Source organism: Aotus nancymaae, unplaced genomic scaffold (genome assembly GCF_030222135.1).
Source record: "Aotus nancymaae isolate 86718 unplaced genomic scaffold, 86718_ANA_hifiasm-v0.15.2.pri h1tg000016l, whole genome shotgun sequence".
NCBI classification, from domain to species: Eukaryota; Metazoa; Chordata; class Mammalia; order Primates; family Aotidae; genus Aotus; species Aotus nancymaae.
Genome location: NW_026988428.1, coordinates 10,961,245 through 10,988,582, shown reverse-complemented (window position 1 = coordinate 10,988,582; position 27,338 = coordinate 10,961,245). Strand labels below are relative to the sequence as shown.

At 40.4% G+C, this 27,338-nt stretch overlaps 1 protein-coding gene and 2 long non-coding RNA genes across 11 annotated transcripts in view; 1 reads left to right on the top strand and 2 right to left on the bottom strand.

The window, feature by feature from the left end:
• ATP2B1 (ATPase plasma membrane Ca2+ transporting 1) overlaps positions 1-14,758 on the bottom strand; it is a 116,812-nt gene extending 102,054 nt beyond the window's left edge. For 3 of the 6 annotated variants that reach the window (XM_012469358.2, XM_012469355.2, XM_012469357.2), the window contains exon 1: positions 14,605-14,758. The gene's annotated coding sequence lies outside the window, so the exon portion shown is untranslated. Of the gene's footprint in view, positions 1-13,981; positions 14,225-14,604 lie in introns of those variants that run through there. The other 3 variants (XM_064376893.1, XM_012469356.2, XM_064376892.1) reach the window with 1 other exon arrangement.
• Positions 14,759-15,397: 639 nt separating this feature from the next.
• Positions 15,398-27,338, top strand: part of LOC135275360 (uncharacterized) — a 407,690-nt gene continuing 395,749 nt past the window's right edge. For all 4 annotated transcript variants that reach the window (XR_010342953.1, XR_010342954.1, XR_010342952.1 and 1 more), the window contains exons 1-2: positions 15,398-15,823; positions 22,571-22,724. This is a non-coding gene — a long non-coding RNA (uncharacterized LOC135275360). The remainder of the gene's footprint in view (positions 15,824-22,570; positions 22,725-27,338) is intronic.
• Positions 18,732-27,338, bottom strand: part of LOC105728790 (uncharacterized) — a 73,062-nt gene continuing 64,455 nt past the window's right edge. The window contains exon 3 of the long non-coding RNA XR_001110129.2: positions 18,732-19,495. This is a non-coding gene — a long non-coding RNA (uncharacterized LOC105728790). The remainder of the gene's footprint in view (positions 19,496-27,338) is intronic.

Below are 27,338 nucleotides of genomic sequence, written 5' to 3'. Positions count from 1 at the left end.
TTTAAATCTAGGGCCACAGGTATACTTCAAGAAGGGAGACAGGAGGAGCGAATCTGACATTATGAAAAACTGAAAGCCTGGCTTGCTACCTAGGCTGTGTGCAGAAGTACAAGCAGAGCTCAGCACAACTAAGAAAACCCTCCAAATATAATTGTGATAGAAGGCCAGAGATCACCACCAAGAATTCTAAGAATTGACCAGGCACAGTGGCTCACGTCTGTAATCCCAGCACTTTGAGAAGCCAAGGAAGGTGGACTGCTTGAGCCCAGGAGTTTGAGACCAGCCTGGGCAACATGACAAAACACTATCTCTACAAAAAGTACAAAAATTAGCCAGGCATGGTGGCACACACCTATAGTCCCAGCTACCTGGGAGGCTAAGGTGGAGGATCACCTGAGCCTGGAGAGGTCGAGGCTGCAGGGAGCCAAGATCGTGACACTGCACTCCAGCCTGGGAAACAAGAGCAAAAGGCTGTTTCAAAAAAAAAAGAAAAAAATTAATTATAAAGAAAAGAATTATAAGAATAGGATACAACGGTAGCAAAACTATTGAGGTTTGAAGGTTTGACAGCAGATTCTAGAATGCTTTTCTTCTTTACTAGTTTAAGAATAGCTGGAAACAATATACCCCTATTCATTATAGAAGAGATCACAGACCAGGAATGGGACATGTGCACACACTTACATTAGTTCTGGAAGCATACAGCACCTGATGAATCACTGCACAAAAAAGGAAACCAAGAAAGAACACTAGACACACTGAGCAAGGCTGACTTAAAGCTCTGCATCACAGTCTCTCTTCTCAGCAGGTCACAGTAGTTACTGTCTAGCACAGCAATCAGGTAAATATTTTTTAAAAGAAAGTATTTATCCCAAATCTGAAATTTTCTACTGGAAATGAGAATTTAAAAATAATTTTAAAAAGTCATATATGATGTCACAAGAAAAGCCTCCTAAGACACTTTTAAATTTCCGTAAAATTTTACGTCGTCTACAATACTGAAACTTAACTTCTTTGGATTAACTCTTCAGTTGTAGTTGCATTTAAGTTTGGATGTCAAACTTTTTAAGTTTCCTCTGCTATTAAAAAAATAAAGACACATTATTCTGTTAAAGAATATTTTACAAAAACATCTACTCATTGGCATTTTTAAATAATAATATCCATTTCCATCGGCTGCTTCTTAGTATTCTATTCTACTTAGTAAAGTCTATTCTGCTCTTTAGAATTACATAAATTTAATTCTTGTTTCACAAAAAATTAAATTTATATAACATAGTTATAAGAGAATATTTCCAATCTTTGTGTCATTCAGCTGACATATCATTCAGCTCAAAGTTAAAAGAAACAGTACCTGTGATAAATTCTCACCCCAAGCACGCTACAGTTTCTAAGAGACAAAACAAGCATCTTACAGAAGTCCAGTGTCAATGGATTCAAGTTCAAGATGAGACACAAGAGGCTCATTCAAAAATCATTAACAACCTCACAGGTATAAACAGAGCATTGTGCCAAGGGTGAGTGATAGATGAACAGTCCCTGCTCCCAAACTGAACACCTCACAGAGGTGTCAAATACGTAAACAACAAAATATGAATTTTTAGAAGTGCTATAGAAATTTGGAAAAGTAAAGCAGAGACCTAGAAATGAGTGGGACATACTGTAGACACAGCAAAAAACGACAGACTCCCCAAAATCTGACCAGTCTCAGAGAAAGGCTGCAAGAAAATTTTAGTCATAAGATCACAAGCTACCAAAATCCTTTAAATCAAGTAATTACAGAGGAAACAAACATAAATGAAGACAAACATCTGCAAATAAAGATGCTCACTGGAAGATTATTTAACAGAAAAGAATTCAAAATCAAAACATCCAATAACAAATGAATAGCCATTATGCTTATTAAAATGATATTAATGAAAAAAATTTAATGACATGAGAAAAAATACAAAGTTTTTTAAAAGCATGCAATTATACCTACATTATCTGAAGGAAGTTAATAGGTAAGTTTTCAAAAGATCAAAAACATTAAAGTGTTAAAGGTAGCTATTTCTCAGATGTAGGATTATGAGGGATTTGTTTCACTTTTACATTGTCCTATATTTTCCAAACATTATATAGTATTATATTTCTAACTGTTAAAAAGGTTATGTAAGTCACTGTATTTTAGGGTATCCCTTTAAAACTATTAATAGCCCTTTTCATCTTTTTCTATAGAGAATATCTCATCCATAAATTACACAGAACCCACTTATTTAAATAGATTAGTATGAGTAAATTGCTTTGAACAATACCAGCAGGTAGAAGGCAGCTACACAGGTGTTCGTTTTATTCAATAATCTTAAATTCCCTTTAGTCAAAGTAACTAGTGTGTTTTGGAGCTATTTTTCATGGCATGTTGACAAAATAACATTAGTTTTGTTTTGTTTTTTCACCTTCTAAATTCTAGCATCTCTTAAGAAATGACTGTTGTTTTCCTGAGATTCTACTTCCTTTAAAAAAAAAGAGCAAGAAGAAATTCAAATATCAAGTTCCTTAACAGGAAGACAGAAATTTAATGAGGGGAATGGAATTTGGCCTTATCCAGATGAAGAAACAGAAATCATACACCAGACTCTTAACAGGGAGTGTGCTATATGTAATTATTTAGAAAAAATGTCTTTACCTGTCTTTATGAGCTTGTGATATGGCAGGTCAGAATCCCAGGGGAAGACTCAAGAAACCAAATAGGGCAACCAACTGTTCTATACAACAAAGGAATGAGGAATCTGGATTCTCAAAGTGGAGGATGACTGGAGGGAGCAACTAAGGAAGGGGACTCTTGAGTTATCCATAGACTGTCTTCACTAAAGAAATGTTCCCTCATGTCCACATTGCTCACTTCTGCTTTTGTAAAAATGGATTTTTTCCCAAAGTAAAACTGAGTTGTATATCTAAATTGCACAAGATTGCACAAAGACACAGGAAATGAATGGCAGATGACATATCTGGGTTATCCACACATTAAACTTATTTCACATATGCATTCATTTTCAGTTTGACAAACTTACAAAGGTATAAAGTCTGTTCTGGAAAACAGATTCACAACTTTTTTTTTTTTTTTTTAATATCAGCTGTCCTCTTAATCCCCCATCCCATTTTCTACTGTGAAGTGAGTACCCTCAAATCGTTCAGCTGTTTGTTTCTAATTCCATCTCTACGAACAACGCTTATGAACAATGCTTACAAAACTACTGCTTGGTTTTTCAAGACACAGTCTCACTCTGTTGCCCAGGCTGGAGTACAGCGGCATGGTCTTGGCTCACTACCTCTGCCTCCTGGGCTTAAGCAATTTTCCTGCCTCAGCCTCCCTAGTAGTTGGGACTACAGGCCCATGCCACTACACCTGGCTAATTTTTGTATTTTTAATAGAGATGGGGTTTCACCATGTTGGCCAGGCTGGTCTCCAACTCCTGACCTCAAGTGATCCACCCATATCTTCCATCACCATTCTTCCCATGCCCAGCACAAACACAAATGCTTTCTAAACTACTTTATCAAGAATATATAAAGAAATTACAATTCAATAATAGGAAAAGACTATACATTACTGGAACCAAAATGTCCATCGACAGGCAAAAGGACAAATTCTGGTGTATCTATACAGTGAATCCTCATCAGCAATAATAAGAACTATTAATATATACAACATAGATGAGTCTCAATTATGCTGAGTGAATGCAGACCAAAAAAGAACACATACTGTATGATTCCATGTATATAAAATTCCAGAAAAGTCAAATTATTCTATAGTGACAGAGCAGATCGGGGGTGCCTGAGGAAATGAGGCACAAAAAATTTAGGGGAATGATTACCTGACTGGTGGCGATTTCAATGGAATATATAAATGCCTCAGAACTTGAGTTTTTCACTTTAAATGTAAAATTTACTCTATGCCAACTATCTTAATAAGACTGTAATAAATTTGTTTAATTATGAGAAAAAGGACACAAATAAAACAGAAGTTCTGGATTCAAAGGTATGGCTTTATAACTATGGGTTTCACAGTAAGGTGATCTGACTGGGACATTTTCTTTGGAGACACAGACACAGCCAATGTCAGATTCTTGAGATCTTTTACCTTGAGCTGGTCAGATTAGATAAGGTAAGACACTTCTCTTCTGGCCAGAATTCTGAAAGTTGGGTGAGGAAAGAAGACTGGTGATCTTAAATATGTAAACATTCAGTTTTGACTGTGGCACCCTGGTTTTCAACTGTGTTCCCAGTGTGTAGCCTTCTCCAGAAAGTAAGCTTCCAGCCTTCTGCAAGGGTGAAGGAAGAGAGATCACAGAGCTATAGAAGAGAGGGAAAGATATTTGGGTATCAAATTCCTAAAATTTCAACCAGTCCTCCTATTTTGCCCCACTGTCCCCTCTTCACCACAGGTACCATGTTTTCCCAGCTCTGAGCTCTCAAGGAAGTCTATAAACTGACTTGTTTCTGGGTTTTTCTATTAGAGTTCAGCTTTTTTAGTCAACTAAGTTAGCTCCTTCTAAAATTTTGGTGTGGTTTTCTTTTCTCCCTTGTAGAGTTATGGCTTTTTTAAAAAAAGAATTCCCTTATTCTCATTTTAATATATGTTTGGCAAGAAAAAGAGTTAAATGCCAGCAATATGCCACCTGTTTAACTGAAATCTTAGATAATTTAGTTTTTCAATAAATGTATTTATCTTAATAAATGAACCACAGCATATCACAGATGAAATATCAAAATGATGATAAAGTAGTTAAAAGACAAAATTGAAAGGCAAACGTGACAGAATAAAGAACTAAAGAAAGTCTGGGGTCGGGGGGAGTGTGTCCCTGTTTTTGCTATACGAATTTTGTTAAAAGCCAAATTTCCAAGAGAGAAAAATCAAAAATCCCTGACTTTTTGAGGAGTTAACAAAGAAACCAAGTGATTTATCCATAACCAATAGGTTTTTTAGTGGCGAAGATAAATTCCAAATTTAAATCTGGTGAGTTCTTTATGTATCACAGAGTAAAAACCAAAATCAAGAGACGCAGGCTCTGAGAAAGGTAGGTATTTCTAGCAAAAGGAATGCTGTCAGCAGACGGGCCAGAGGTGAGAGAATTAGGTTCCAGCATTTGATTATGTACATAAAAACAGTGATGCTTAAGCTCAAAGGTAGGGTCATCTATTTTTGAGACAGGGTCTCCCTCTGTTGCCCAGGCTGGAGTGCAGCAGCATAATCTCAGTTCACTGCAACCTCTACCTCCCAGAATCAAGCAATCCTCCCACTTCAGCCTGAGTAGCTAGGACTACAGGTACAGGATACCACATGCCTGGCTAAATTTTTTTTTTTTTTTTGGTAGAGATGGGGTTGTTTTGCCATGTTGCCCAGGCTGCTCCCAAACTCCTGTTCTCAAGCAGTCCTCCCGCCTCAGCCTCCCAAAGTACGGAAATTACAGGCACGAGCCACTGTGCTGCACCAAAGACAGGGTAATACAAATTTTATACTAAATCCACTGTGCATGCAGAAAGAGGTTGACTGATGAATCCTTGTTTTTCTGAGACTCGGCGTTCAGAAGGTTTGATGCTGGAGGACCTACCTCCCTTTCCTAGGCTTTGTCATACTTCTTCCCCATTTCACCGACTGACCTTCCTTGTTTTCAGCCCTCTATTTGCACTGGTATCCTTTAACTCAGTACTCCACTATGGTATTGTCAGGAATGTCCATACTTAAGTACCTTAAGCTCATGAGTCACTTTTTAAGCAAACAAACAAAAAAGAGTAGTTATAGCAGTTACTTGATTTTGAGCATGAGTAGAGAAAAAAAGGACAGAAGTATAGCAAAGAAATTAAAAATCTCTTAGCAGAGGTATTAAAAAATCTAGGTATTAGCAAGGAAACATGGAGTATATGCCAGTATCATCCCTGAGTGTCCCAGTAGAAAAACATTAGGACTTACTAATCTAACACATTTCACTTTTGCTGATTTCATTCATCTCTACCTTCAAATTTCTTTTTATTTTCTTCACTACCAAAACCACTCCTGTGCTACTCTTTGACCAACAACTTTATTATGATTAGTACTGCAATTTAATTAAAGCAGGAGCAAGTCTTAGCACTCCTTCCACAATACCTTACCAACAATTAGATCTATAAAATTTAAAAGGTTGGGAGAACACTCAATAGCAGGGCACCTGTAGGATCTTAGCTGTGCTAATCATGGGAAAATGAGTAATTTCCGGAGAACAACTCTTATTTTTTCTAGCATTTTTTTAATATAATGGCTTACATACTAAAGCTATATAAATCCTTAGTTACTTAAATGTCTAAAATTACTACTCTATGTATCACTCAAGCATTCAACGGACATGGTAAAGTCAAATATTTCCTTCTTGACCTCTGAAAGGCAGCTGGAAGAATAACCCATTGCTATACTTTAACACAGACCATATACCTACTCTTCTCCCTGATGCCTAGTGATTCTGTAGCAGGTCATAAGCTAACAGTTTGCTCTCAGTTCACAGAACCGCAGCAATGATACGACGCTCAGTCTTCCTGTCTAAATGTGTCCATTCTTCAAAACTCAGCATTAGTCCGTTTCCCATCATCTCTCAAATTTTCTTGTCTAAAGTCCTCTATGTTTGTAGTCTGGGTTGTATACTTCCCATTTATTATCCTTTTGTCTTAGTAATTTGTTTGGAGATAATATAAAAGAGCTGAGATAAGATATGGGTTCTATATGAGGATACATAGAACTTTATCCAGCAAATATTCAGGTATTATTTTTTTTGGCATATTGGTTTAGGATTTAGACATTGTATAGCTTCTGTTAAGATAAAGCTTAACCTTTACCTTAGAGAAGATTAAGGAACTTTTTCTGGGAGATTTTTAAAGCCTTTTTACCTTTGGAATTTCAACTTGCTCAGATAGGTTCGTAAGACAATGTTTTACTTCTGGAAGATATAGCTACATACATTTCATAGAATGTTACTAGGACAGTAGAATTTAGCTTCTCTACAGGCAGACTTTTCCACTTGTAAATTTCAATGTGGCAGTTAATTTGGTTTTTTTGTTTTGTACAGGTTCTTGCTCTGCCACCCAGGCAGCCTGGAACTCCTGGCCTCAAGCGACCTCCTCCCTGGCCTCAAGCGGCCTCCCAAAGTGCTGGGATTTACAGGCATCAAGCACTGCATCTGGCCCCTAAGGGTCCTATCAGGTGAGAGGAGAAACACACACGTATTCACATTCACAACAGGATAAGGGACCACCAGACTCTAAGAGTGTCACACAGTGGATAGTCAGCAATACTACAGTATGCAACACTGCTCTCAACTCCAGGAAACAATTCATTTTGTGTTCTATGCAAACAGCACCCCCTCGAGTTGTGCAAGGCAGTGATCCTGGTTAGGTAATACAGAAAGTTAACAAGTGAGATGCTTCACTAAAGGGAGTTTTGTCAAATGAGAGGACAAAACACTACACACATTTAGATAGACTGAGCCCTTATTAGCATGTTAAAGTATCACAGAAGTTCCAAATGGAGAATTGCATAAACCAGCATATCCTGGGGTTTGGTTTCCGCCCCTGTCCCCCAGGAAATCCCTATTAATATTTTTCAGAACCAGTGTTCTAAAACACACTTTTGGAAAACACTGAGCTACTTAATAAACGGCCTTTAGTGTCAAGTTGTGTCTTGATAAAAATTAAAAAAACCAATAAAAGTTTTAATGAAGAAACTGTGGTTTAAAACAAGTTATTGAAAAACAAAAGAAAACTCTGGTGCAAATATGTAAGGTATATTAAAGCAGCAGATCTGAGGGTTTTAAGAGTACAAGACTATTATTTAAAATCCTCCTAGGAGAGAACTCACTCACAGGGTTAATATGATGAATAACAGATCCACGTTGCTAACAAAAAATTATTTTAAAAGCATCTTTTAAGTTAAACAGTCAAATCTTTTTTTAAGACCTATTTTTTTTAGAAAACATAAATTTGACTCCTAAATTTATCAGGTCTGTACAGTAGTCATGCCAGTTTACAGTTAGGCAGTGTAATCTCAGATTTCATAGTGTAAGCAAGCATTGGTTCATTCAAAACTATCTTTATTTGTTCCCCCAGAGGCCCAGGTGATAGTAATATTAATACAAAAGCAGGTATCCCATATTTTAAGAAATCATATTGTTGGAAGGTACTGTACTTAGAAATACCAAATATTCTTAACAAAAAGGTAACTAAAAACACCACATACTATTTGGAATAGCTGACACTGTCCTAAAGAAAAAAATTAATAAAAAATAGCTTTTAAAAATATGGCAAAAAAAAAAGTACCCATAGTTTATTTGGAACTCTCTGCCAAAAACACTTATTAATTTAGATTACCATAAGCTTTACTAAATTACAATCTATGATTCCCAAATATATCTTAAGGTGTAGCCAACAAGACTTTAAGTTTTGGAACAAACAAAAACAGGTTCAAACAGTCTTGGGATGAACCTGCTTTGAAATTATTTTCATTATAAAATACATTTTAAATGCAGGTACAGGCTATTTACTATATTGTTATAAATGAAACAAAAACAACTGCATTTTAAAACTAGTCTTAAAGAGGAAAATTATTAAAGGCAGGTAATTCATGTGGTACATAGTAGTATTAGATAAAATAGTTTCAAAAGTTGGAGTAGATTGCTGAACTACAAAAATTGTTATTTAACATTTAAGTGAGACAGCAGTAACTTCTACTTTAATGCATAAAATAGCAGATTATCAATTAACATGCTATCACTAATATTCTCGGAAGATCTACTTGCTGTTTTTAAAAGAGCAGTTGCTTGTTAACTAAAATTAACAAGAACTATCCACTAACTTATGTCCTTTTAGTCTGAAGGAGTATCCAATCTTTTCTTCTAACAAAGATAAGAGCTAGACTAAAGCATAAATACACACTACTGAAAGAGTAAGCATGCATTATTTTTATGAATATAAACCCTGGTGTCCAAGTCATTTGGAAATGGCAGACATTAAGACATGAAAACAAAAGAACATTCTCTAAGAGTTTACAATGCTTAATAAGTAACTTAAGTAATCACAGATGAATCTTCTGAAAGACACTACATACACAGATACCAGAAATATTTTTATCAGTTCTACAATTGTCACAAAAGCCACCAACATCAACGAATCAAACTTTGCTACTGATTTAGATATCTCTACCGTGTAATTTTAACTTAGTTATAAATGCAATGTCAATGTTTCTCAAAACGCCGACTACTGGGCCCCATCCCAAATCTGCTGAATCAGAATTCCAGGGGCAACGCCAAGGAATCTGCACTTTCAGTAATTCCCCCAGGTGACTCTCATGCACACTAATGCTGGAGAACCACACCTTTTTTCTGAGATTTATAACCAGGTTTTGGATTTCAGGAACTAAAATCTCCTCATTTGGAACCTTTTAAACTAAATTTCATTACAGAACCAATCAGTATTTCAAAGAGATTTAGGTAATAAACATGTTATAGCAGAAAAACAAGTACATAAGAAGTTACAGCAGAAATTTAAAGAAGAAACTTGTAGTATAGCACATTTTATTTTTATTCAAGATCTAAGACACCCCTAGTCATTTCAAAGACCAACAGTTCTTTGAAATCAAAATTCCTTACTTAAAAAAATCCACAATATTAAAAATATAGTATTTCAGGTATGTTCACATTCGCTCAGCTGTTAAGTAAATCAAAATACAAACTGTTTGCATTACACAAAATATAACTATGATTAAATTTATAAAGCTTAACCCAAACAAACCTATTTACATTTCATCATTAAATTTACTCTGATCAGAATTGATTTTCCATACATAACTTTCGTAAACTTACACGAACATGTATAATGAGAAGAGCAATGAACAAAAACGAGAAGCCACCTAGAGTTCAGTTTGGGCTAAAAAAAAACTGCTATATGATCTTAGGGCCTAGACAAATCACTTTACCTACGGCGGGGGAAAAAAAAAAAAAAGAACAAATGTCTACCTTACCATACAGGATTACTGTGAGAATCAAATGAGGTACTATGTAAATACATTCTGAAAACTGTAAAGCACTTAATAATGTCTGTGATTTATGAAGACAGCAAAATTTGAGAGACACTACCTTTGGGTACCTGCTATAAAACAAACTATCACCAGAAATATTAAAATGTATATGTCACTAAAGAATCAATGAAGAACATAAAAACTGACCATTCAGATTTAATTAGGTATTGGACACTACTGAGTATACAGTATTCTGTAAATTACAAATATAAAACAAAAATTCGATTTGATTACCTGTCCTATGTCCCCATTTATAACAGATTGATTTCTTGTGTTAAGATATAAATAAAATTTGATGCACCACGACTTGGTCATTGTCAAAACTGGACAGTAGGTATATCATTCTATTTTCTCATGTTTGACAATTTCTATAATAAAAAATTTTAACAAGACAACAATGTATGTGGTATGTATAAATAACATTTCTAAAAGCTAAAAAGTAATTTTTTAAAGTTATTTTACTTTATGAAAATTATTCCCATAACTATTGTATGTTATTTTCCTTGCAATGTCACCTCAGATTCCACCTAGTCCCAAATAAGCTACTATTAGTACCTTTATTACATAACATGACAGCTACTAGAAAATAATGATTCCCTTCCAACTGGTCAATACTCTTACCCAAGACTCAAAAACTTAAATCTGTGTTTCTGCTTTCTGATCCTTAGACCTTTCATTGTTTTTTGCTCTTTCATTACAAAATTCCAGAATAAAAAAGTGAAAACATCAATTTTACTGCAATCATATGTAAAATGGAAGGGAAAAAAAGCAAATACTCTTTTGTTCAGGATTACAAAAGACCAATAGTTTTAATTCGCCATTCCTTTTAAAACTCATTTCCCATGGTAAGACTGTTTCATCTGAAATGAAGTTAACATGTCTGTCAGACAAAGGAAATTAGTAAATCTAACTCTAAAATCAAGGATTCTATCGAAGTATATATAACAACAAATAATTCCTCTGCATGCATCCATCTAATTAGCTCAAATAATATCCTTTAACCTGGGGCCATATTCCATAGCTTGACAAAGAATACATAACAGTAAGAGCATAAAACATCTTTCATCTCAGATTTTCTGGCTAATTTTAGTTTAATAAAGACTTATCTATAGCTCAATAGCTAATGCTTTACAGTAGTCTATAGAGGAATTCCAAGTGTTGAATGAAAACTTAAATGCAGGTAGAAGGGCAATAATATTTTGTGGTTCGTAAGAAAGACTATTCGTAATAATATCCACATTTTAATTCATTACTTGAGAGCTAAATCCTTTTTCTCATGTTAACATCTGCAGTATAATAATAAAAAAGGAGCCTGTGACTAAAGAGACAGTGTTCCTTATATTTATGATTTGGGAAGGAGGGGAAGGGAAGGCAATCTCACCAATTCAGCTGTCACTACAGCATTTGTTTTCTAAGCATTAAAATTTCCATTTATTTTTATATAAGATGCACTTGAGAGAAGCCACATATAGAAAACCACTTTTTTCTAACATGGTCTTTATTAAACTTTGAATATAAGTACACCTGCTCGAAGTGTTCATTTGTATTATTTAAGCAAAAGCAACTGTAAAACAGAAAATCATAAAAGGTAAGTTGTTGGAAGACAACAAACAAAAAAGAATTACTATACCTGATCCTGAGTGTTATTTTAGAATCTGTTAATAGGCCTACAGCTTTAACACACACAAACACACACACACACACACACACACACACAGAGTAAAACCACTGTTATGCTGGTAGATACCTTTATTTGGTGGTAATGGGTAAACTACATATTTAAAAGCAGCTGTTACTTTTCTTCTTTCACCAAGAAGATCCAGACTATCAATATTATAAACACAAATCAAAACTAGTTTCTCATCTCAGAATGCTAAATTAAATCTCAAGCTTCAGTTAAATAAAACTAGGATTTCCCACACGATTGCAGAAATTTCTCTCCTAAGAGTGAGAAATGAGAGAATACAGAAAAATGAAGACAATTCCCCCTGATACATCAAAATGGGGATGCCAATAATGACAGCTGCGATAAAAATCAAGAAGGCGTACTCCGAATTTTCACCATTTTAATACAAGAAAATCACGAAATTTTAAATTAAAGGTGGCGCTCTGTCCTCAACTCACCCGAATGTGACTCACTTTTGCAGACTATATGGTAGGAAATAACAGTTACTTTTCAAAGATCTTTGCAGTTACACCCAAGCCAAAATCAGGACAGAGAACCACCCTTAATTACAGCAATTTAACTGTCTTGATCTAAAGAAAGGTAGAAACTAAAACGTCCTCCTGAAATCATGGCTAAATAAGCCCATTTTATATGCTAGCTATCGAAGATTCCCAATTAAAAAGAAATGTTTCTATTTACTTCAAATTTGTACTCATCAGAAGGATAAAGAGAGGGGGAGGAGGAGGACCCAAACGAAACACACAAGTACAAAAAGCAGATTCTCCTCCAATCCCTCTTAATTCCCCCAATCCGCCCCTGCCACACACAAGGACAGGGAGTCTCAGGCAGGCTGGCATCAGGGCTAGTGGTGAAGGCCCTCCATTCACTCACGTGGGCCACCATCCAAAGGGTTACACACCCTCTGCCAGATGACAGCCTCATACAAACCGGGCCCTTACAAGTACTTATTATAAAATACACCCACGCTGAACAAGAGCCTTATTTTAAAATTAGACTATCCTCAGGTGGGGGAGGTTAAACATAACAAAGCCTTCCATGTTGAAAAGCAGACAAGTTCAGATATATGCATACACCTACATAGGTATGAAAAAGAAATATGTAGCTAATTTATCACGAACACCAATCGATACCAAGAGAAGCCATTAGATTATTAACAAACCCAGAAAAGTAGCGGGCACAGAAGCGAAAGGTGGCTGTCTGCAGCGCTCTAACCCAAGGAAAAGGTAAGTATCAAGCCTGCCGAGAACGGTCGAGCCCTCCAAGTATCTGCAGAACCCCTTAACCCACCCGGATGCCCTGCCCTCCTTTCAGCGCCAAGCACTGCACAGGATTCGAGCACTCCCAGCGCTGCGAGTCCCGCAGAAAACTGGTGAATGAAATGCGCACAGAGACCAACCTGGCGGTGACCGCGGCGCAGAACCAGGGGTCGCTAACCAGCTTAGCCACAGGATTCTCCCGCAGGATGAGATAAAGAGAGCACACCCCCCACCCCACACCCCTGCCAGTGGAACGCGGTCCTCCTACAGACTCCTTCCCAAAAAAGGGGGGTGGGGGCGCAGGCTTTTTCCTCTTAAACTAAGTGAATAAACACGAATCGGAAACAAATGTGAACATCCTGGGGGGCCAGACGAAAGGCGTGAGGAGAAAGATTAGGCGGCTCTCCAACTCCCGGGAAATCACCGTCCTGACACGCAACAACCAACCACCCCGGCCAGGGGCCGACTAGGGGCCCCCGCTCCCCTCCCGCAGTGCGTCTGGGGGGCCGAGGCCAAGGATTAGAGGGGTGACCCTGCCGGGGCGCGGGGAGAGGGAGTGCCGGGCACCGTGCCCTCAAGGTCACCACGCGCCGTGGCGGGGGCGACCGGTGGCGGGATGGACTGTCGCGCGGCCGAGGCGGCTCCATGAAGCCGAAGACCTGCGGTGTAGACCAGAAGCCTCAACCAGCCCCATCCCTTGGGCCGGAGCAGCGACTCCCAGACGGACCCGGCGCTGAGGTGCACGGCTGGAAGCCCGCTCACCTTTACAATCTCCCGGCAAGAGACAACCTGTGAGGGGCCCCGGCCGCCCCCACCAGCTTCTCCCGAATCCGCCGCAACCCTCCGGGCACCCAGCTGTCAGGACCCCCGCCGCGACGCCAGACCTCGGTGCTCCACCCGGCCTCCCCCGCAGGTGACCTGCCCCGCCGCCCCCGCCGCGGGCGGGCGGCGGCCGCCACTCACCTCGCCCGGCAGTAGGAACCATTTTCCGAGGGGGAAGAAGAGGGAGGCTGCAGGAGGGTCGCGGGACAGTGAGGGGCAGCAGGAAACGCAGAGGATGGGGGCTCGGTCCTCAGCGCGTCCGCAGCCAGCTCGCAAGGCTCGCGGCACCACGCGGAGGTGCAGCTGCACCTCGGGGATGGGGCAGCCGCGGAGCCGAGAGGCTCGGCGTCCACCAGCCGGGGCTCCCTACTCACGCTGCACTGCCAGGAGGCGGCGGCGGCGGCGGAGGAGGAGGAGGCGGCGCCGGGCCGTCCCCGCCCAGAACCCGGCAGCCACCGAGTGGCCGCCCGAGTCCCCGCAGGACCCGCCTCCTCGGCTCCGCAGAGCCGCACACAGGGCGCGCCGCGCTCGCTGGGCACGGGCAGCTCCGCCGGCCTCACGCTGCCGTCCGCAACGGCAGCGGCGGGCGGGGTGCAGCCCCCTCCGTGAGCGCCGCAGCCCGGCCCGCTAGGGGAGGGGCCCACGGGCACCAGAGAACGGACGGCCGACCACGAGGGGGCTGCGCGCTGCTCCGGGCAGGGACCCTGTCTGCACAGGGTGGCCCGCAAGATTGCCGGGGTAGGCAGGGGGAGGAGAACGCTCACCCGTTCCGGTCTGGCGCTCCCTTCTCTCCACACCCACAAGCCTCCCGCTCCACGCTGGCGGCGCAGCTGCTCCCGCTGCCACAGCCACAGCCGCCGCCGCCGCCGAAGCTCGCGCTGCCGCCGCTGCCGCCTTGGCTGGGCGCGGTCACGTGACGCGGTCCGCGGGGAGCCTGGGGGCGGGCGGGCGGGCGCGCGGGCGCGCGCGCTCGCGGAGGAAGCGCGGCTTCGACCGGGACTGGGAGCAGAGCGGCACTGGGAGGGCGTTTAAGGGGAGGACCCGGTAAGCGCGCCCCCGGCTGGCGAGCGCGCGCCCGGCGATTAGAACTTGCCGCGCGGTCGGGAAAGGGTGGCCAGAGTGAGGATCGGGGGTGGGGACTTGCGCCTCCGCATGCCCCTCCCTCTCTTCCTTCCCTTGAGCGCCTTGGCTCGCCGCTGCCCCCGCCCCCTCCAGCGCGCCCCTTCCCTCCTGCCGCAGCCTGCGATTGGCTGAGAGGCTCTGACGTCCGTGTTTCCATGACGTGTTGGTGCGGGAGGGAGCGGCGGGGGAGGAGGGGGTGGCTCCGGCGCGCGGAGAGGTGACTCCGTCAGTCACAGCTGCTGTTTCGGTGCGGGGCCGGGCCGCTGCCGCGACGTGTGGAGGCAGGAGAGCGATGCCTGCCGCAGGAGAAGTGCGGGCGCCTTCTTCACCTGGGTCCCCTCCGGAACCGCCCCCGGGCCCGCGCCCCTCCAGGGCCCAGGAGCGAGCCCAGGTACCGGCCAGGCGAGCGCTCTTGGCGAGGATAGTTAAGGCGAACCCCTAGTCAGCGGACATTTGAGCGGCTTCTCGCTGCGTCTCTGTCCCCACTCCAAACCGGACTCGACGCCTGTCCCGGGCCTTGACGCACGCGCCGGACGACAAAAGTGCTCTCTCTCTCTTTGGGGAAGAGAGCCCACTCCCCATGCGGGCGCAGGGCACCAAATCTCTGTTCCTGCCGGTCGGATCCGAAGACACTGGGGATCCTGGCTGCAGCACCCGAAGGGTTAACACAGGCGTTCGGCCAGTGTAAACCAGCCTCTCAGGATCCGCGCTTAAAATCCGGGTGTTTTCATTTTGGGTTTGCTTTTTCTTCTATGCCAAGCTGGTGGCTCTCTTAGTTCTCGTGTAACATCTCAATCCTGCATCCATCTTTCCTGAAGGGAAAAGGAAACGGGATAACGTGCAGTATTTCGATGCTCAAAGGTAACCGGCTCTGCTCCAACCTTCAAGAGATTTTGCAAGTTGAAAAAAAAAAAAAACCATCGTTTGTAACATCTACTTAAAACAAAAGCAGCTTTCCTTCCTGAACACACATATACACAGTATTTAAAGTTGTGTATCTTACCTAAAATACGTGCTTCATCTAATCTCTATTTGAACTCACTGTCGCCACTGGCCCAGAGACCTTGTCAGTATTATTTTCAGTATCACTTAGAACAAAAAGATAAGTTCTGCAATCTTCTTTCTCTTAATTCTAGAACTGGAAAATTAATATGTGTATAGCCTCCTCAAGAGCATACAGGCAATTGGAAGTATTGCATTATGCTCGTGATCTGATGATAACATTTATTTTAAAATATTTTAAAAGCTTAGAAACAAAATGTATAAAAAGTTTTAAAGTGAATAAGTCTAAATCAAGGCTGTTGCAAATAATTTATCAGTTTATGTATCTCACTAGGCTAGACATTACCAACCTTCTGAGCTGTGCCCTTGATGTGCAAAATGAACAAACATTGGACAGAATGATAGCATTTTTCCTCTTTTCAATCACTGATAGAGAATTGGTTAGTGTGGTACAGTAAATAGCCCTTCCTGACACTATTTCCAATCTTTTAACAGAAGAATAACCTAAATTTCACCTAAGTACATTTCAATATTATTTCCCCCTAAAATATCTTTCAAAACGAGTCAGAGACATTTAAGAATCACTGGCTTTTTTCTAACTTTTCCTCCAGGGAAGTCACAATAGAATGTTAAATTATGTATTCTACTTTAATCAAGAATTTGACATTAAAGTAATATATTAATCATTGCTATAGTACACTAGCAAAATGGGTAATAAACTAAGAATCTGTTCACTTTGTGGGTTTGTTCCAGTTCCAAATTATAAAATAAATGCTCTTAAAGTGTCGTGGTCATGAAAAAATTATTGAGCATCTTTATTTAAGAACATGATTCAATTAAGTTTTCACTTATATCGATAAATCTATAAATGAAACATATGGAATATATATTCGTATGTATCCATAAATGAAAATGTGTATCTATCCCAGAACACATTTGTATGCATTTTAATGAAATGTGACTCATATCCAATGACAAACTTTTACTTTCATAGTCAAGAAAATTGTACTGCATAGTTTGGTTTTTATATTTTTATTCAAATAGAAAACAAAGGCTGAAAGCAATATAGAAATAACTGTTCACATTACATTAAGAAATTCCCATTTTTTCTCCCACAGGCTTAGTACTCAAACTTCCTTCATAGCATATTTTTCAGTGTAAAAATCAAGAAAATATTGCATTGCTTACTGTCTCCTTGAAAAAAAATTGAACTCTCTGAAATCAAAGATGCCACTATATATGATATAACAGTAGCCTCTTAATCTTAGACCTATCTTATCCTGTGGATTTAACTGATCTAGAGATATATCTATGCATAAGGAACAATATAATAATACAATTTACTGGGGAAATAATATTTTAAAGTTCTTTTAATATTCATTTTAGCTACAATGCAAAACTTATGAAAGTTTTAAAACCTGGCCATGTGCGGTGGCTCACGCCTGTAATCCCAGCACTTTGGGAGGCTGAAGTGGGTGGATCACGACCATCCTGGCCAACATGGTGAAACCCCATCTCTACTAAAAATACAAAAATTAGCTGTGCATGGTGGCGCATGCCTGTAATCGCAGCTACTCAGGAGGCTGAGGCAGGAGAATTGCTTGAACCCGGGAGGCGGAGGTTGCGGTGAGCCAAGATCGGGCCACTGCACTCCAGCCTGGGGACAGAGCAAGACTCCATCTCAAAAAATAATAATAAAAATATTTAAATCCTATGACAAGTTACTATTTGGGGTGTTAACATTGAAGAGAGACCACAGATTCAAAATAATATATTTGGTAAATTTTTAAGATATGTTCTTTTTCATGGAGTAAATCTAAACAATTGAGATATTTGCTGAAAAGTTGATCAATTCAAGATAGGTAACTGATGAAGACAGTTTTCTAAAATCCTCAATGTAATTAAGTGTAAAGAGAAACAAAGAACTTTATTCTGTCACATGCATCTAGTGATAGGACAAAATAAAGGTATATCAATGCAGCATATTTTTTAAAAAGTATTATTTCCCCATAAACACATTTTACATATATGAATGTGTCATTCTGATCGTTACAAAATCCTAAAGAGGACTGATAAGTACTGGGAGCCAGGGAAGGAGGATATTAAATTCTTTATTTAAAATAGTTGTATATGTTCTCAAATTTCTATTAACCTGAATCACCAGAGAGAGATGTCAAGAGAAAGATTACTTAGCTGAAACCCACAGAGAACTGTTATCTATTAGTAAAAATTAATTACATTTGCTGAATTAAATGGAGTATGATTATATGTAAGCCTAAAATAAGAGTTTTCAAGTCACATAATGGAATATTTTTATAGGTGAAAAATGCAAAATGGTTAGATGTCAACATTTGACAGGAATTATTTGCGCCTACGTGCAATGTACTCTTCTAGGTATAACGCATTTCTTTTTACCCCAAATGTTCTAATCCACATGGTATGGTCCTAAATCTAAATTCCAGAGGAGCAAAAAGACATAGCTCATACCTAAATGTTGAGGAAGTTTTTCTAAGGAGGATTTGGACTTGATTTATGCCATGAAAGATATACAGGATTTAAATTAATGCAAAAGATCCATAGTAGTAATGCCAGGAAACGTACCTGGGAACTAACAAATTTACCATATTTATTTTCCTACCATTTTATTCAAGAAATGTGTTTACTACCTTTGATATCTCTTACCTCCATAAGTGGAACTCATTCATTTTCTCATTAATAATGAGTTACAATATATCATAATCATCAATAATTGTAAGTTATGATATAGGGTTATGAGGTTTGGGTGAGATATTTATATAAAGTTCTTAACATAGTGCTTGATGTATAGTATATGCTCAAAAAAGCCATAATTATTATTCATAAACGTTCTTTGTCCTTTATTACCAAGAAGCATATTGCAAAGGAGATGTACCAACAACAGCAAATTTTACTCATTTTTACTTGTTTAATGTATTAGGCCATTCTTGTGTTGCTGTTAAGGAAGTACCTGAGGCTGGATAATTTAAAAAGATGAGAGATTTAATTAAGATGAGAGATAATTTAAAAAGATGAGAGAGGCTTACAGTTCTACAGCCTGTACAAGCATGGTACTGGAATATGCTCAGCTTCTGAGAAGGCCTCATGGAGTGTTTACTCATGCTGGAAAGTGAAGCAGGAGCAAGCACATCACATGGCCAGAGCAGGAGGAAGGAGAGAGGTGCTACATACCTTTAAACAACAAGATCTCTTGAGTACACATTATTGGGATGACAACACCAATCCATAAGGGATCTGCCCCTATGACCCAATCACCTCCCACAGGTCCCACCCCCAACACTGGAGATTACAATTTAACATGAGATTTAGAGGGGACAATATTCAAAGTATATCATTCCACCATGACCCTTAAATTCTCATGGTCTTCTGACACTGCAAAATATATTCATCTGCTGCCAGTAGTCCACCAAAGTCTTAACTCATTCCAGCATGAACTCAATCAAAAGTCCCAAGTCCAACATCTCATCTGGAGATGAGTTCCTTCCACCTATAAGTCTGTAAAATCAAAACAAGTTATTTACTTTCAAGATACAGTGGGAGTACAGGCATTGGGTAAACATTCCCATTTGTAAAGAGAGGAATCAGCCAAAAGGATGGGGTTACAGGACCCACACATTGAAATCTAGCAGAGCAGTCATTAAATTTTAAAGCTTCAAAACAATTCTTTGATTCCATGTCCTGCATTTAGGGCATGCTGGCACAAGGGTTGGGCTCCCAAAGCATTGTGCAACTCCACCCCTATGGCTTTGCAGGGTTCAGCCACCATGGCTGTTCTCATCAGTTGGAGTTGAGTGCTTGTGATATTTCCAGGTGCAGGGTGCAAGCTGCCAGTGGATCTACCATTCTGGGGTCTGGAGGATGATGGCCACCTTCCCGCAGCTCCACTAGGCAGTTCCCCAGTGGGTGCTCTGTGTGAGGAGTCCAATCCCACATTTCCCCTTGGCACTGCCCTAGTGGAAGTTCTCTGTGAGGGCTCTGCCCTTGTGGCAGCCTTCTTCTTGGGCACCCAGGCTTTCTCATACATCCTCTAAAGTCTAGGTGGAGGCTGCCAAGCCTCCTTCACTCTTTTACTCTGTGTACCAACAGGCTTAACACCACATGGAAGCTGCCAAGGCTTATGACTTGTACTCTTTGAAGCAGTGGTCTGATCTCTATCTGGCTTTCAGCCAAGGCTGGAGCTGGAGCAGCCAGGATGCAAGAAGCAGTGTTCTGAGGCTGCACAGTGCAGCAAGGCTCTGGATCTGGGCCATAAAACCATTCTTTCTTCCTAGACCTCTGGGCCTGTGATGGGAGGGGTTCCCTTGAAGATCTCTGAAATGCCTTTGAGGCCTTTTTCCCATTGTCTTGGCTATTAACCTTGGCTCCCTTTTAGTCATGCTAGTAACTCTAGCAAGTGGTTGCTCTCCAGCCTCCTTGAATTTCTCTCCTGATAATGTTTTTTCTCTGCCACATAGCTAGGCTGCAAATTTTCTAAACTTTTATGCTTTGCTTCCCCTTTCGATATAACTTCCAACTTTAAGTCATTTCTTTGCTCTTACATCTGAGGATAGGCTGTTAGAAATAACCAGATAACTTCTTGAATGCTTTGCTGCTTAGAAATTTCTTCCACCAGATACCCTAAGTCATTACTTTTTAGTTCGAACTTCCACATACTAGGGCATGAACAGAATTCAGCAAAGCTCTTTGCTAAGGCATGATATGGATAACCTTAGCTCCAGTTCCCAGTAAATTTCTCATTTCCATCTGAGACCTAGTCAGCCTACACTTCACTGTTTATGTCACTATCAGAATCGTAACCATTTAACCAGTCTCTAAGAAGTTCCAAACTTTCCCTCATTTTCCTGTCTTCTTCTGAGCTGTCCCAACTCTTCCAACTTCTGCCCATTACCCTATTCCAATGCTGCTTCCACATTTTCAGCTATCTCTACAACAGTGCCCTACTTCTCAGTACCAATTTTCTGTGTTAGCTTGTTCTTGCATTGCTATGAAGCCATTCCAAAGTCTGGGTAATTTATAAAGAAAAGAGGTTTAATTGGCTCACAGGTCTGCAGGCTGTACAGGAAGTATAGCACCAGTATCTGCTCAGCTTCTGGGAAGGCCACAGGGAGCTTTTACTCATGGCAGAAGATGAGACAGGTGCAGATATGTCATATGACAAGAGCAGGAGTGAGAGCAGAGGTGTCACACGCATTTAAACTACCAGATCTCATGAGTATTTACTACTGTGAGGACAGCACCAAGCCATGGAGATCTGCCCCCATGACCCAGTTACTTCCCACCAGTCTACAACTCCAACGTCAGGGATTTCAATTCAACATGAGATTTGGAGAGGACAACATCCAAACTGTGTAATTTGGTCAAATACATAATCTTAGAATTATTATTTTTTGCATTCTGTGAGACAGTGTTTGTGATACTTTTTAAATGCACCAAATTAATCACTAGTATCACTTAATTTGACTGATACAAATAAGATCTTAATCTGAATCAGAAAACATGCTTTTGGCTGCAAGTAACCAAAAGCTAAACTAGTAGTGGCTTTAATGAATAGCAGTTTATTATTCTTAAAATTATGGTATGGTTGATTCAGCTGTTAAACATAGCCATCAAGGATCCAGGCTCAACCATTCTTGGTATATGATATCAATAAGAATGTCAACAGGATTTTTTCACATTTGTGGTTTTCTAATGCTTATACTTTTATATAGTTTTTCATTGTTGCCCATTTTTCTTCAAAATTCCACTTTTGAGGGTACACAAAAGAATCAACTTTATGAGTTTACTAACGTAGATTCCTGGGCTCCACTCCCAGAGCTTCTGATGGAGTCTGGTCTGGAGCCAGCAGATGTGCATTTTTGACAGTCCCTCTATCTGATTCTGATGTACCACACTGTCTGTATTCCTCCTCTGTTATAAGGTAGTAAAACAAGATGTCTTTTCAGGAGGCATTGGTAATAAGGGGATGGTTCATCTATTCATTTAGACAAAGAAATTTATTAATCACTTATTACGTGCTGATATGGTTTGGCTGTGTCCCCATGCAAATCTCATCTGGAATTGTAGTTTCCATAATCCCAATGTGTTGTGGGAAGGACCTGGTGGGAGGTACCTGGTGGGAGGTAATTGAATCATGGGGGCAGTTTCCCCTGTGCTAATCTCTTGATAGTGAGATCTGATGGTTTTATAAGGGACTTCTGCTTTGCCCAGTTCTCATTCTTCTCCTGCCCGCCGCCATGTAAAGAAGAATGTGTTTGCTTTCCTTTGTTCCATGATCAAAAGTGTCTGAAGCCTTCCCATCCACATTGAACTGTGAGTCAATTAGACCTCTTTTCTTTATAAATTACCCAGTTTCTTGTATGTCTTTATTATCAGGGTGACAATGGGCTAATAGACATGCCATGCCTAACTTAAATTGGCATATAATGGGCACTTAAAGATTTGTCCCAAATGAATAAACAAATGAACTATCACTTCCTTGATGATAAATTCTAAATTTATATCTACAGCCTTGTTTTTTTATTCTGATGACCTAACAAACTTCTTCCAGGGTCAATATTTTTTTTCTTTCAGATAGAAACAATGGAATGAAGCCAATTCACCAATCATCAACAGAAAGTCACTGAAAGCCAATTTGTTGACCTGTGTACCATTGGTGGCAGAGGAAAAGGGGTCAAGGGAGGAAAGCTGAAAAGTGCTGGGGAGTGACTGGAGAGTTAAGAGGAAGGTAAGATCTAGAACATATAGAGAGATTTCACTATGAATAGAAAATGGAACATCTCTTTCTCTAAGGCAGAAAAAAGGCAAAAAAAAAGTGAAGGAACAGTAAAATTTGAAGTTTCAGGGGTAGATGACATAGGCACATAAATGTCAGTCTTAATATTCCTTATATAATTGTTGCTTATTATCATTAGCCAGAATTAAGGACTGAAATGAGCAGATTAAAGAAACTGAAGGATGAGCAAAGGATAAAGAAAATGTTATCCAAGGCCCAGGTAAATAAATAGAGTACAATTTTATAGCAATATAGGTTTACATGATATTCTCTGGTGGCTCAAATTTGGGTTTTCCCATCATAGTTAGAGCTATTAGAGTTCAAGAGATTCTGGTGCAGAGGGATGGGGTTGGGCACTGATTACCAGGCTGTATTACCAGACTGCTTATGAAGTCTTCTCAGGCTTCCATAATAAAATGTCATAGACTCAGTGGCTAAAACAACAGGCATTTACTTTCTCTGAGTTCTGAAGGCTGGATATCCAAGATTATGGTGTCATTAGCATTGTTTTCTGGTGAGGTCTCTCTATCTGGCTTGCAAATGACCACCTTTTTCCCTGTCCTCACATGGTCTTTCCTTGGTGCAAGTGCATGGAGAGAGAGAGAGAGAGAGAGATCTCTTCCTCTTCTTATAAAGACACTAGTTCTGGGCCGGGCGCGGTGGCTCAAGCCTGTAATCCCAGTACACTTTGGGAGGCCGAGGTGGGTGGATCACGAGGTGGGTGGATCACGAGGTCAAGAGATCGAGACCATCCTGGTCAACATGGTGAAACCCCGTCTCTACTAAAAATACAAAAAATTAGCTGGGCATGGTGGCACGTGCCTGTAATCCCAGATACTCAGGAGGCTGAGGCAGGAGAATTGCCTGAACCCAGGAGGCGGAGGTTGCGGTGAGCCGAGATCGCGCCATTGCACTCCAGCCTGGGTAACAAGAGCGAAACTCCATCTCAAAAAAAAAAAAAAAGATACTAGTTCTTTCAGATTAAAGACCCACTCTTGTGATGTCATTTAATCTTAATTAACTCCCTAAAGACTTTGCTTCTAGTCACTTTGGAGATGAGGGCTTCAACATGAATTTTGGGATGACAAAATTCAGTTCATAATACAGACTCATTTGGTTAGTATTTTTCAAAATTCACGTATCAGGTTCCTTCAGATCTACTGGATTAGATTTATGCACCCACTTCTCAAATGTTTGTTTATGTGTGTGTGTGTGTGGTGGTATATCTATAAATGCTGGGACAAATATAGGAAACAATGATAATATACAACTGAGTACAAAAACAGAAGAAATAAGCAGTACTAGAAATAGAGAACTCAAAGGTAGAGTGAGTACACAGTAAACAGATATTAAGCCCAGGGGATTACTATACCCAGAAATAGGTCAGAAATGTGTAAGCATGGAGTTTCAAAGGTAGGAGATGTGGCTAGATCTGAGTGAGGCAAGGAGCTGAAATTGAACCCTCATGTGCTATGGTCTGAATGTTTATGTTGTCCCAAAATTCATATGTTGAAATCCTGACCACTAAGGTGATAGGATTAGGAAGTAGAACCTTTTAGGAGGTAAGGCAAAGCCCACATGAATGGAATTAGTACCCTTATAAAATATAATAGACCCAAGGAAGTTATTCTGCCCCTTCTACCATGTGAGGACACAGCTATAAGGCACCATCTATGAAACTGGAAGTGAGCCCTCACCAGCCACCAACACTGCCTCCACCTGGATCTTGTACTTCCCAGCCTCCAGAACCATGAGAAGTAAGTTTCTATTGCTTATGAGCTACCCAGTCTATGATACTTTGTTACAGCAGCCCAAACGGATTGTGACACCACATAAAGCCAGAATCCTGCTTTATAGCCAGTGGTATGCTGTTACTACTTCCTACCAACTCACCTAACTCAAGAAGTGTCATGAAAGCATCAAGGAATCTTGTTTTCTTCCCAAGACTTTAGGGAAGAGGTACCAAAATAAAAAGACATAAAATAAATCTACCCTAGTTACGTCTCTGAGAAACTTCATGACACTAAAGGACAAAGAGAAGTCTTAGCAGCAACCAGAGAGGATAAAATAAACAAAAACAATTTAGCATGACAGCCACCTGTATTGGCAATTATAGGGGCCAAGAGCAAAAGGAATAACATCTTTAAAGTTCTTAGAGAAATAACCGTTATGGTTTGGCTGTGTCCCCACTCAAATCTCATCTTGCATTGTAACTCCCACAATTCCCATGTGTCTTGGGAGAAACCCCATGGGAAGTAATTGAATCGTAGGGGTGGGTCTTTCCCATTCTGTTCTTGTGATAGTGAATGGGTCTCATGAGATTTGATGGTTTTAAAACATGGGAGTTTCTCCGCACAAGCCATTTCTTTGCCTGCTGCCATCCACATAAGATTAATTTGCTCCTCCTTGCCTTCCACCATGATTGTGAGGCCTCCCCAGCTATATGGAACTGTAAGTCCAATAAACCTCTTTGTTTTGTAAATTTCCCAGTCTTGGGTATGTCTTTATCAGCAGCATGAAAATGGACTAATACAATAACTCTTCCAGAATGTATATTGAGGTAAAATATCATCTAGGAGTGAAGGTGAATTTAACATTTTCAGAAAAACACCAAGAGAACAAACTTCTCACAAACGAATAAGAGCAGAGTTCCCATTCAAGCACTTTGGGAGGCTGAGATAGGCAGATCACCTGAGGTCAGGAGTTTGAAACCAGCCTTCCCAACATGGTGAAACCTTGTCTCTACTAAAAATACAAAAAATTATCTGGGTGTGGTGGCGGGCAGCTGTAATCCCAGCTACTTGGAAAGCTGAGGCAGGAGAATCACTTGAACCCAGGAGGTGGAGGTTGCAGTGAGCTGAGATTGTGTCACTGCACTCCATCTCAAAAAAAAAAAAAAAGAAAGAAAAGAAAAAGCAGAGTTCCCAAGAGAGTCACTCCTTTTCATAAACATTTGAAGTTTCTGCATGCCCTGTTGGATGTCTGCATAGGCAGCAGATGTGTTGACCAATACCTGTTTTTAACTTAGGAGAGTAAAGAGAAATGGAGAGGGGAGCCTGAGTGAGAGGAAGAGTGGAAGGAGAGTCATCTTTTCGTACCCACATGTGCCTAACATGTGGCTTGGTATAGACGCTTAAGTTTCCTTGTAAGACAGCTTGGAAGGTAGCTGCTAGCCAGGTGAGAGAACCTATCAGCAGACTACAGGTTGCAGCTCCAGATAAGAAGGTTAGAATGAGGAACAAGAGGTTGGTAAGAAGCCTATCTCATATGATAGGAGTCAGCAGTAGAAGGCCTTGCTGAGCTCTTCCAGAAACTCTCACATATATCCACAAAAAAGTCAGTTTTGGTTCCCTGCCACACTAAAAGCATTGACAGCCAGAGGTGATTACAATTTAGCCAGCAAAGAGACTGCCCTTGTCTTCTCCACCCTCCCTGCCCTCAATGCTGGAAGAGCCGCAGCTTTGAGAAGGGAAAAAGGAGGGGAGTAAAAGTGCAGATACTGAGTGAGTACTCCCCACCCCTCAATACACACAGACAGTAATGGAGGAGAGAATCTTTTACTCAAACAGAGATTTAAGATTTTAATAGTAGTAGACTAAAATGTCATTGATAGGCAGCAGAAGGCCTTGCTGGACTTTTCTGAAAACTCCCAGAAGAGTTCAAAGATCCCAGGAAGTTAAAGACTGCTTCAGATGTTGGTGAGGAACAGGTGTGGAGTATTCATTGGATCATGGTTGAAATCAGTTGTTCAAGAAAAATACCTCATTGAGCTGAGCTCGAGGCCCTAACCAAATAGGTAGGCAAATGAAATTACAGTAGGAATAAGCACGTGAGCGAATTGGAAAACACGAAGCAATTACAGATTATAGATACGTGAAACACAGCTTGCGTAGCTTTCCAGGAAGAGGGCTGATGTGACAGGTAAGGACATACTTGAGGTGGATATGGGGCAGGAGAACCAATTTTAAAATTATATATATCAAACTGCTGAATAATTAACACCATGAAAACCTGGCAATGAGCTATGTCTGGTCAGATGAATCTTCCTATTTCTACTCTCAAGACCTAAAAATGCTGATTTCTTCATGACACTTCTTTATGGTAATAATGGAGAAACTTCTGGAGACAGCTTGTCACAGAATCAAGTTGTCCAACTTGCTCTACTCTTCGGGGTATTGTGAATTTCCTGGTTCCGGAACACTTGCCAGATTCTGACGGTTTACTTCCTTTCCTCTTTTGGAGCCTGTGTTTTCCAGGTTCACATTGTTTACCCTGAACTCCAATAACTGCCCTCTTTATCTTCTCCTTACTTACCCAATTTCTGGCCCAATGATTAGACTTACTTCTTACATCTATTTATATTCACTTGTTGCTTAGTTTCTGACCTCACTGGCTCATATTGAACTTTATGCCTGTTCTGACAAAAAAAAAAAAAAAAAAGTCCTGTTGACTGATTCCCTTACCTTGTCAAGATTCTCAACTCTGCTGAACTTCTGGCTTTTCCAGTTCCAAATTCTAGCCAATTTGTAATGTTTTACTACCCTTAATCACAACTGCAGCATTAAC